General features: G+C 29.2%; 1 protein-coding gene across 11 annotated transcripts in view; it reads right to left on the bottom strand.

The window, feature by feature from the left end:
- Ptp10D (Protein tyrosine phosphatase 10D) overlaps positions 1 to 12,762 on the bottom strand; it is an 89,439-nt gene that overhangs the window by 64,428 nt on the left and 12,249 nt on the right. The window lies entirely within an intron of this gene.

Raw genomic sequence — 12,762 nt, 5'->3', positions numbered from 1 at the left:
TAACTAAATTGCAATCAGGTCAACCAAAATTAGCAGCGTTTGCTTGACTTATAATTTAAAAATATCAAAATATAGTGGTTCAAAATGACATCAACATTCTGGCTCATAAAATATTAACGTCTTTAGCCAACGATTTTTAGTGTTTTACTAAACCCGATCGATCTTTTATACGGAGAATTTCATCCACATTTCCTACAAATAATACACCACGAAGGTGCAAAACATGAAGCGAATCCTTGAGTTATTGATTTTGATATTATTTTAGTATAATAAACATCACGAACGTTTATAGGCCAGTTTAATATTCTAGTCTTGAGAGAAGTTATTTCGTAAAGTGTCCTGGGATTTCCTATATAATTTTCTATACATTTTTTAGAAAATATAGTTTAATTTTTTACAAAGATAGTACATTCTCTAATTACTTGTCCTTAGGTATTCTAGTCTAGAAAAAATAGATTTTTCATATTCATGACACTTTTAAAACATCAAAATTTAAATTGTTTTCGGAAATATATGTGTCTCATTACTTAGTTCCACAGTGGCATTTTGTATCTTAAATTTAGACACAAAATATTTGACTCTAAACATATATATTTAAATTTTTATCGAATAATTGTTTAGAAAATATCTCAGATGAATTTGTTATAGAGATAGTACATTCTCTTAACTACTTGTCCTTAATACCTTAATACTCCTTATTCTAGCCTAGAAAAAAGTGATTTTTCATATTCATTTTCGGAGATATAGCAGTATTAGTAACGCGGCGTGTAAAAGTAAATATTAAAGGAGCTTTTCTTGAAACTATTTTATTCGTGCAAAAATAAAACTATACCCAAATTTCAGTTTTTGCAATTTTTAAAAAATTCGGAATGTCAAAAAAATAGGAAAAAGTTCACGTTTTTGCGAACGACCGTATTTTTTTATTATTGTTACTAGTCGTCTCCGACTAACCTACAATTTGTCTTTATGATAACTTAAATCTAGGTATATAACTAAAAGGACCCATCGGCCCTATCTCAGTCTCCCATGAAATAATATTTATACATGTCACAGCTGTATATTTTATTACATGCACCTCACCATACAACACTATACAAGATAGGATGGTTTGATTCTTTTGAGCCTGTGTCCTGCTTTGGTGGTATCCAAAAGTTGCAATACTTCAATATTCTCATGAGAATGGAGTCTTTCCCTATGCCCCCTTGCAATTCTCTTGATTTCTTGATTGACTCTGGGTATCTGAAGGTCTGTAGTATTTCAGTGCGTCCACAATACTTCTCAGGACTTTGTTCTGAAAGATTTGTACATTGTTTATGTTACTCTTTGCAGAACATCCCTATAATTGAACTGCGTATGTCCATATAGGTTTCAGTATTTGCTTATATAATAGCAATTTATTATGTACTGATAATTGTGATTTTCTTCCAATTAGCCAATATATTTTCCTATATTTCAATTCCAGTTCTTTTCTTTTCTTCTTTATATGTTCCTTCCGAAGTTTTGCATCAAGATTCATCCCGAGATATTTAGCGTTGTTGCGATATGGAATGATATTATTATTTAATGTTATCGCTGCTTATACGGTCTGATTGTAGGTGAACTGCACATGCGCAAATTTACTTTCACTAATTTTTATTTTCCAAGCTTGTGTCCAATTATTTATATTGTCACTTGCCTGTTGTAATTCTCGTGTGGCTTCTTCACCACTGTCTCCGACAGCTATAATCGCAGTATCATCAGCAAATGTGGCTATCGTAATATTCTTCTTCTGTGGTATATCACAAGTGTAGAGTAGATAAAGCATTGGCCCTTTTATTATAGAGTAAGCTGCTTCTTTTTTAACTCTAAACATTCTGGCTGTAATGTACGATTTTAGTGTATCATTTTGGTAACATTTTCTGTAGTTTATGAAGAAGGCCTTCATGCCAAACCTTATCGAAGACTTGTGCTACATCTAGGAATATAGCTGAGCATACTTTTTTACTTTTGTAGGCTCTTTCAATAACATCTGTTATTCTGTGGATCTGGTCAATTGTTGAGTGCTTGTTAATAAACTCAAACTGCTGTGTTGCTATTAGGTTTTTTTCTCTCAATGAAGCCGTAGTTTGACGAAAAAAATGTTGTTTTTTACAAACATCTTTTACTTTGATACTATAGAAGAATTTATAGTGTATGTTCACTCTCTATAAATGACAGAGCTAGAAATAAAAAGAAGAAAAAGCCCGTATTACTAATACCTATCGAATTGTTTTTATATCGAACTTTATCCCAATAACGAAATTAATAAAAAGAATAAATATAACGTAGAACTGTTGCTAAAGTTTTAATTAAAAAAGAAGGCGCAAACATCGATAATAATCATTTATCACCTAGACTAAACTAATTAGAGACCCAGTGACGGGAAATAGCCAATAAAATAGGCTATTTCGAGAAAGAAAAGAGCTAATAAAACGGAGGAGAACAAACAAATATCTCCCGAACAGCGTAAACAAACGAAACGAGAACGTTCGCTAAACTTTCGACACATTTCGTAGAACTTTTTCGACTAGAAACCAACGACTAATCTACAATTGTAATACGAACAAACCTGAATTACGTTCAAGAAAAGAAATTGGGTTAGTTAATAAGAACCGTTCGCGAACGATGGCGGACAGGAAACTCTGAGAAACCTAAATAAACCTCCTAGGTATTCCGAACGAGTAGCAACGAAAAAGAAATCACCAGCGGCGACTACGGCTAAGACAGACGGGCCATCGGCGGCATTATATAGCGCCTCGATTTTATAGTATGCGATTTAGTTCTTTTCATTGACGAACTGTTCTTAACTGTTTTTATTGTTTTATAATGAGTTGAGAAAATAATAACTCTAATTTTTTCGCCATTTTTAAAATGCTATTTAACCATATAAATCATGAAGTAATTATAAATTTAACTTCATAGACAATTTAAGAGTATTGTTTCTGTAGTAGCTATTTCTGGAAAATCCCAACCGTATTCGGTAAACCTCGGTAGTTTTCGCCTGGTTATGACGGAGACTTATATAAACCGAAAGAAATAATAAATCATAAATCTTATATTGACACTATCCTAAAAATGTACAACATTTCATTTAAACACCTACTTTTTGTTAATCTTTTGAAATATTTGCAAAATCAGAAAGTTATAGGTAGAAATTATACAAATATGGTCATTTTTCATTCTTACGTTCACTACAATATTTAAACAAATTCTGTTTTCGTATTATTTAACATAAATATTCCTGTGTTCCATAGTAATCTACAAAATTATAACATTTTACTAATAATTCATACCCTCTACACTTATTTTCTCATTATCTGCCGCTAATTTTCTCTATTAAGTAATAAATAATTATATTACCTCAAGAAAATTTTGTAAATATAAAATTTATCTAAAAAGCACTTCCTAACCACAACTCTCGTAAGCAACAATGCGTAGCTGTGAAAAAATTATTGTTGTTGAAATAAGAAAAGTTGTGATGGATGTGAGGGAAGTAATAAATAATACTAGAAGTAATGCTAAAGATAATTATTACTTTTGTTGCAATTAGTCATCCATAATGATATTCCATCCATCCATTCCATCCATATATAATGATATTTTTTAAATATATTTTTTTAACAAAAAAGTAAAATTGATTTTATACTATAAAATAAATCATTTTTATCAACATGGAAAAAATATGCTAAACTGTTTTACTGCATATGGCATAATCATCTGATAAGATTTGTACAGAAAATATGGTCTATTAAAAAGAGAAAATATTAAAATGTATCTTTTTTATAGCCGTTTTTTCGCATAGGGTAAATATATATCTTGAATTCATACATCACGTATAAAATAGTTTTTTTCTGTTATCTCTGAGACTATTTCATGGCTATCCTCGTAAATAAAACTTTAAATTTTAAAAAATCATAGTACTGTAGAATATTTATAATTAGAAAATTGTTAACACTAACACACCAACTTTAATTAAATATCGGAAAACAAAAGATCCTCGTTTTTATATCGTATTTATTGCACATATACGGTATCCTTACCTGTGATCAATAAAATCCCAAAAGATTCGTTAACTTAAACAATGGGGGGAGATCTTAACAAGCAAGTACGAGGGAAACATACTGAAAGAAAAGGGGAAATACGAGAACTCGAAGGGAATCAGGATTTTTATTTTCAATTGCGAGATAGACCGAGACTAAAATCCGTTAGCTTTAAAAAAGAAAAACAAATCGTACGTTAGAAAGTCAAGAGAATGTGTACTAGACCTTTTTCAAAATATTATTTTAAAATTGTAAAGTAGACCAGGTCGATATAAAACCAGAAATAATAATCAAGGAAAGATATGAAAGGGAGATGTATATCTAATATACATTTAATTATTTATCTTTGTACTTGGTATTTAACACTTTATATATTCGAGTTATTTATGAACTTGAACACCTTCGAAATGTTTATTAACTATCATAGTTTAACGGTTTAAAGCCAATTAACAGTTTTAAGACGCCTTATAAGCGTTATTATCCGCGTTTTAGTACTTACTTCTACCAGTTAACATAAAAAAATCTAGATAACACCCAAATTGGTTAAACCTCACTTCTAATAATTATTTTAACAGATCAGTTTTAACAGACTATAGGAAAACAAACGAAATGCAATATATAATTGGTTCGTTCTACGCATGCCCACAAGCACTTCGATAATCTATATCTAGTTGTTTATTATTTGCTAATTTTAATATTACCTACGAAAAAAAAATACAAAAATTCAGTGTTTTTCAACAATAAAATAAATAAATGCACAATAATTTCAAATGAAGCAACCAGTAATAGCCGTCAGATCGTATTGTGTACTTGTGCATCAAGAATTAAAATGATTGTTCATAGAATTTTAATCCCTCATTTGATTGTAAGATGTTAGCTCCTATGTGAGATATAAGACAAAGTGGAAAGCAGCAAATAAACAAAACCCGTAGAAAGCAAATTAAAGATAAACTATCTGCAAGGGTGAGATCGAGTGAAATAAATCTGAAAAATATGGATAAAAGATAAAGATTATATGAATACAGTAAAATATGCAGCAGTTAAAATGATATTAACAAATAGAAGAAATTATGAATTATTAACGGTAAATTTGTAAACATTTTAAGACATTGATTGATATTAAGGCGTTTAGCAATCAAGCAATCAGTATTATATGTGACTATATAACATTTTATTCATTCATTCACCTAAGTTTTGAAAAACTAATAGTTAATTTAATGATTGTAAATACATTCCTTTAATATACATTTCTATATTGTAAAAAATAAATTACCTAAAAGTATTCCTTAGTGTTTGATGTGATAGCTATTTTAATATGTTTTAATATGCAGACAAGTATTCTTTTAATTAATGTTATATATCAACATACATTTCTGATCTTATATTGAAAATACTGTGAAAACTAGTGTTAGGAACTATCGACTGAAATCGACTATCGACTGTTTAGTAATTCACTACTTTTTACTATCAGTGGTTTCAGTACTGTTTCAGTCGCTATTTTTAGTTCGTGTGATTTTACTACTTTTTACCAGTGACTGTTTCAGTCGCTATTTTCGGTCCAACTAATTTTGTTACTATTTACTATCGACTGTTTCAGTCGTGTACTTTTAGTTACTATTTTTGGTTCTACTAGTTTCATTCGACTGATTTTTAACCTTCTGACTTTGTCGTTCTAGCCGCGACCTTGACAAAAATGTACCCAACTTATGCTTACATAGATTTATATGTAATATATAGTTTTATGATTTTTTTGGTAGTTTGCTTGTAAATAACAAAATATTGCATATTAATATAGTAGTATTTTGGAACTATATTTTTCAAGATTATTAATGCAATTAAAAAGATTAAAACTGTGAATGATAAATAGTAAAATACTTTTGATTGTTTTTATGGCAATAATAGGTAATATTTCAATTACTCTCGATTTTTGTTAAAAACATATTTCCTTTCAATAATAAATAAAGCATTAACTTTATTTAAAAAATCTCCAGTAGTTCTTGTGCGATTATTTTAAATTAAGTAATGAATTTTTTTTCTATGATTAGGTATGTGTTTAATTTTTGTTTAGTATTTATGGTTATTGTACATCTTTAGTTTTTAGGTTTTCTTTAAGTTCTATTGTATTGTTTATATTTATTATAGTATATTATTCAAAAATAGCAATTAACATATTAAAATACGATAAAACATTTGTGGGTTATTATTCCATTCAATAGAAAATTCCATTCCTTTTTAGAGATCTACAGAACATTCAAATATAAAAGTAATTCTTCTTCGTTTAAAATTAAATTATTAATTGCATGTTAATAGTACTCAGTATTTCTTTTCCTTTTCTTTTTTATAGTACGTGAAGGAATATGTCTCCGTCTCGCTTATTCTACCGTTGGAAAATATAAACACATAAAAATAACTGCTCCAAGCAACTATATCCGTCCTTTCCTCTCTCACAATTTATACAAGAAAGGGTTTGTACATCTTCGTCTGACATCACGAATATTGAACAAAATAGTCGAACAGTGCATTTGACTGAAAATAGTAATGACTATTTTCAGTGGCTAGTTTTTTGACTATCGACTGTTTCGACTGTTTTCAGTCGATAGTTTTCAACGCTAGTGAAAACTTTACTCTGTTAAGAGAGAGACATAACTAACTTAATAAATTCGAATTTTGACCACATATCACTAGTATATATTAATTCTAGTAAGTATTTGTTACCATATTAATAAAAATATAAATAACAACTCTAGAATATTCTAGATGTGACAATATCAACAAAATAACCGGTATAGAGTAGTTTTCAAAAGTCACCTGACTGCAGAAAATATATAAAGCTATCTAATATTGCTTGGTAGGGTATCTAATTTGTATATATTAATATTTGTGTCATTGTTCAAAGTAATTATATAAAAAATATGATGTGTATATTTAATAAGAAGTATATTTAATAAGAATATATAAGAAATATATGGGTACAGAGAATGTTGCAAAAAAAGTGCCTGAAATTAAGTTTCTGAACCACATATTTCACAAGCCACTAAGTTGCTCTTACATTAGGAAAAATGGGAGGAAAAGGAGTATTTTTAAATTATGGGATTTCGAGTGTCACCTTTGATCTAATGATATTGTTCAGAAATATTATTGCTTTCATTTAATACCTATTTTTTGACATTCTCAGGTATTAATCTTTTCTCAGTTTCTTAATGATGTGGTTATACCTTTTGTTCGTAAGTTATGATACCTTAATGGGCATTTATGAATATTTTATTAGTCTTAAATCCTTGATTGGAATAATAAATAGCTTCAAAACTTCGCTTAAATAATCGCGTAAAAATAACTTCACTCAATTGTCCAAAAAATGTTTCACTGTAATAGAATAATGGTGCTACTTAAAACAAACGAAATTTAATGAACGAAAAGGAAATCTAATATACAGAGTCTATACATCAGGTGTAACAGAAAGTCGTAACCGTTTTTTTTTAAACTACATGATTTTCAAGAAAATGGAAAAATATATTTATTCAAAATATTGACCATTTGATTCTCTACATCTTGTTCACCTTTCAGGCAATTTATGGATACCATCCCTAAAAAAACTGTTTGCCCTTTGAGAAAAACTATTCATTGGGCCATTTTTTAACTTCTCCGATATTCTGCAAGTGCGTATCCAATTGATGCGATAACGTTGATAGTCCGACGGGGCAAGGTCTAGAGCATACAGCGGGTGCGATAATATGTCCCATCCAAGTGCTTTCAACACTTCCTTGGCCGGTTTTATGAGACAGCGCATCATCTTCGGGCCTATTCTGGATGTTTTTCGATCAATGCATGGTTCAAATTAATCATTTGTTGTCGGTAGCGATCACTATTAACTATTTCATCAGGTTTCAAGAGTTTCTTTTGCGTTTAGGTTGGAAATTCATCCGATAACTCTTGCAGTTTCGCATCTTTAAATTTTTTAGATCTACCATAACGTTGTTTGTCTTGAACATCGAATTTACCACTTTTGAATTTTCGAAACCATGCCTCAGATGTCTTTAAGGTCAGAGCATGCGGCGTTTCTGCGGCTTTTTTCTTTTGATTAAATAAGAAAAGTAATGCGTACCACAAAGGCACGTTTTCAGGTACAAACCTTAACATTTTCAAAGAAGTATAAATCTATGACGGTGTTACTTTTGCAAAATATAATGTGTATAGCCTTGAAGGTTGATTTCAGTAATTCAGTCAGTTTAATGGGCTTTCAGTCATCGAATGCTGTTGTGACTTTATGAGCGAAAAAGACTATCTTTATCAAAAATGTTTCAATACTCCGCGAAATTTTTCCACCAATCGATGCAACTGTATAGCACATAAAAACGAATCGACTATTACATATCTTCAAAAGATTCTTTATGAGGAATTTAAATGGAATGCACAGTAATGTATTTAGAAAATAATTGCACACGATTTTTCACAATAAAACCTTGAATTAAAAAAAAATATATTCAAAATTAATTTACGGTACTAATTGGACACAACAGGATGTATAAGCTTACATAGTTATAAATAACTGTTCCCATAATCATTCTCTAGTTTAGAAAGCACACGATTTATCGATGAATCAAAAATGACGATAATGCTGTTTCTAATTTCGATGTAGGTACATATGGTTGGTCAATATGAGTTATGAAATACGGAGGATTTAAAACAACAAAAAACTTCGAACAAAAAAAAGACCTAACTTTGAAAAATATTAGTTATCATATTATACTTCAAAATAAACGCTATATCAAGCAGAAACACATGATCATCATCAAAGGATTAAAATACATTCAATCTACAGCATCCAATTTGCAAAAGTTTCCGTTTTTAAATTTTATTTACTCTATAATAACATGAATAAATTATTCAAAATTGTGTCATGGAAGCTATAAATGATGCTCATCTTTCAGGTGTTTTATGAAATCATTCAATGGTTTTTGATTGATCGCGTAAAATAAGATCAATATATTGTTGAAACATCATGTAATGTCTCATCAAATGCAAAACATGTTGTCAAAGCAATTTGTCATTTTTTTCCAATTTCCATAACCCATATGCCGATACAAATACTACTTCTGTTTCTGGTGTTGAAGCAATATTTGAAGAACCCAATTTTCTTACTGCCGAAATATTCCAATGGCTTTCAAATAACTGTAAATGTAATGTAAAAGTGTATTAATTGGGTGATATTGATTTCTTGTAGATCTTATTTGGCAAGAATCTTGGTTCAGATAACGCTTCTAATTCATTTTCACTTTATCCTCATATTTTACGTCAAAAAAGTGCCTTTAGAAATAGTCTCAGCCATAGTTTTTTCCTCATACACTCTAACAAAAATATAACGCCTTTTTATAGGAAATTTCATTATAAAATAAATAATTAGGCATTTTCAAACAAATTTTTAAGCATTCCTGATTATGTATTTCACTACGGACAACCTATCAATGTATGTCAAATGGTGTGAACCTGGAAATATATACGTACGTTCAATATTGGTCATTAAAATTACCACAGAAATATTGTTGTGTATTGCTACAACTTCCGTTCATCAATAATACTTCCGCTGCGTCAATTAATGTTGTGTAACATTTGGGATATTCCACGATTTTAACCATATTATTAGCCGCATGTGGTTGCCATTTACACAGAAAAACACCAGGATACTAACCAATAAATAATCAAATTACTAGCGTTGGGAACTATCGATTGAAAATTGTCGAAAAAGTCGATAGTCAAAAAAATAGCGACTGAAAATAGTAATTACTATTTTCAGTCAAATGCACAGTAGGACTGTTTTCTCCATTCGCGATGTCAGACGAAGATGTAGGAATTCTTGTCTCTATAAATTGTGAGATAGGAAAGGACGGATATAATTGCTTGGAGCAGTTAATTTTAAATGTATTTATGTTTTGCAAGGGTAGTATCAGCGAGACAGAGATGTATATATATATATATATATATATATATATATATATATATATATATATATATATATATATATATATATATTCATTCACGTGCTAACTTAAAAAAGAAAAGGAAAAAAATATATTACTAATTTCTATTAACATGTAATAAATAATATAAATTTAAAGGAAGTAGGATTACTTTTATACTGAATGTTTTGTGGATTTGTGAAAAGGAATGGAATAATAACACCACAAATGTTTTATCGTGTCTTAATATATTAATTGCTATTTTTAAACAACATAGTATAATAAATATAAATAGTACAATACAACTTAAACCAAACCTAAAAACTAAAGATGTTCAGTAACCATAAATACTAAATAAAATGTAAATGTAGGTATACATTTATCATTGAAAAATCTAATCCACGACGAACCTAAAAATGATCGTACAATAACTACCAGATCCTTTTTAAATAAAAGTTTTATTTATTTTTGAACGGAAATATTTTTAAATTATCATGTTCAACATTTCTACCGTGAGGCGATTTCTTCGATCGTTAATTATTTGCCCAGATTTTGAAAAAACTCGTTCCCAGAGGACAGATGTTGCAGAATATTTTATGTATACGTAACTGATATAATTCAGGTAGTGTTGGATTTTATGGACTTGCCAAAAATCCAATGGGTTTTCTAAACTCCCAATAAATGGCATTTCCAAATAATGCTTAATCTGTAAAGTTGCTGCAGTGCTTGGAGTAATTAATTCTTTCATTCTAGCCATTTTTTTATCAAAATATCTCCAGATGTCAATACATTCTTGGTCAGTAGTTTTGTCTCGAATTTCGAGTTGTGGTAACTATATTTGTATTTTTTAAAGTTAGAATGGAAGATACCTCTTTTGTGATAACTTTTTGCATCGCCTCAGCATTATTTGCAATAACAAATCTTGCTTTTATAAAGCTAAGATCTAAAAATATGGATTTCCCGCATATCGTGTTCATTTCTAAAATTGCCAGTCTTTTACTGATGACATCTAATAGTCAATTTTGTAATATTTTTCCCTATTCACTTGTTAAAATCCTGGATTTGATGGAATGTTGCAGTCCTCTTATTAACAGTATAATTAAAAACATCGGGGGATATATTTCACCAGATAACTCAGTGGTCATTATTTCAATGGGCTTTAAAAGTTGAACACATTCTGTTAAGATAGTCTGTTTGTCAACAAATAGAAACTGTGGTGCTCTTCTTAACAGCCATCAAAATAAATTGCTGAATACTAAAGTTTTCCTATTAGAAAATGTATTTATTATAAAGATTTAATATACTTTATTCACCTCTTTACCATTAATATCTTTAAAAGAAATTTAACAACTGCTACTGCAAAAACGTTTTCAAATCTTTTAGAATTGATGCAATTTCTGAAACCTTTGGAACCTAACTTTAGTTTTCAAGATTTTAGGAAAAAAGTTTTGACAGACAAAAAGATTGGACAAAAATCGTGAAAGTACATCAAAAAAGTATTACTTATTATGCTAGTTAAAAATATCTTACTATTTATGATATACAATTTAATTTTTTTGCCCGCGAAAACTAGCGTTCCAAAAAATTGTTATATTAATTTACAATATATAGTTATTCACAAACAAACTACAAAAAAAATATAAAACCACATATATTACATATAAATCTATATAAGCATAAATTCGGCGCATTACTTTCGCATTAATTAAAAATCAGTCGAATGAAAGAGAATGAGAACCGAAAATAGTAACTAAAAGTAGTAAGTCTAGTAAATAGTAATAAAATCAGTCGGACCGAAAATAGCGACTGAAAACAGTCACAAGTAAAACAGTTGAACCAAAAATAGCGACTGAAACAGTCGATAGTAGTCAATTACTAAACAGTCCATAGTCGATTTCAGTCGATTGTTCCCAAGACTACAAATTACTAATATAAGCCAAACTTGATAATAACAACATGAATGGAACTGCGAATGGAAGTGAATGAATGGATCGTAATAATATGCTATTAGGTAAAAAAAATATAGACAATAAAAATCACGTGGACTGATACGGATCGAGTGTCATGCAATATTGAATGAATGGTGATTCCAACATTGTCTTATCTCATGATTCGCCTATAATGACGATCTTCTACCTCAAGAAAGTTGCAATGAAAATCAAGTGTTAACGATTTAATATCACTTAAACAGTAATAAATAACATTAAGAGATCGTTAAAAACGTGTCTCTGAGATAGGAAAAGTAACACAGCACAATACCAACTCATAATAAGAAAACTAAAGCAAACTACTCCATGAAATGCCATAGAAGTAAGGAAAAAGACAATTGATGGAATCTGATGAGGGGAAACTAATATATACCAACCTTTACACTATTAAGACAGTTGTTAAAAACAAATTGGTCGTTAAATTAATCTAAATTGTTAAGATTGTAATGTTCTAATGATAGTGGGCGTTTAAATTATGAAACAACTTAAGATTGTAGTATTATTGTAGCTTATATATTCATTAATACGAATATTAGATGATAAATGGAAACCAGAATTCAAAATCAAAAATATTCTTCAGTAATTTAAAAATGTTATTGAAATAAATTGACAATATATATTAGCAACGTACATAATATTGCTATATAGTAGATTATATTATATAATGTTTATATTTGAAAACATAAGATACAAAACAATACATAATTGATACAGTATTGATAGAAATGAAAAAATAAAATAGAACAATTTCCTAAACATAAT

The sequence above is a fragment of the Rhynchophorus ferrugineus genome, unplaced genomic scaffold (genome assembly GCF_030347505.1).
Source record: "Rhynchophorus ferrugineus isolate W39M unplaced genomic scaffold, kcgeb_rfMv2 rfM2, whole genome shotgun sequence".
NCBI lineage: Eukaryota > Metazoa > Arthropoda > Insecta > Coleoptera > Curculionidae > Rhynchophorus > Rhynchophorus ferrugineus.
Note: the sequence above shows the minus strand (reverse complement) of the source record. Positions and strands in the feature narration are given on the sequence as shown.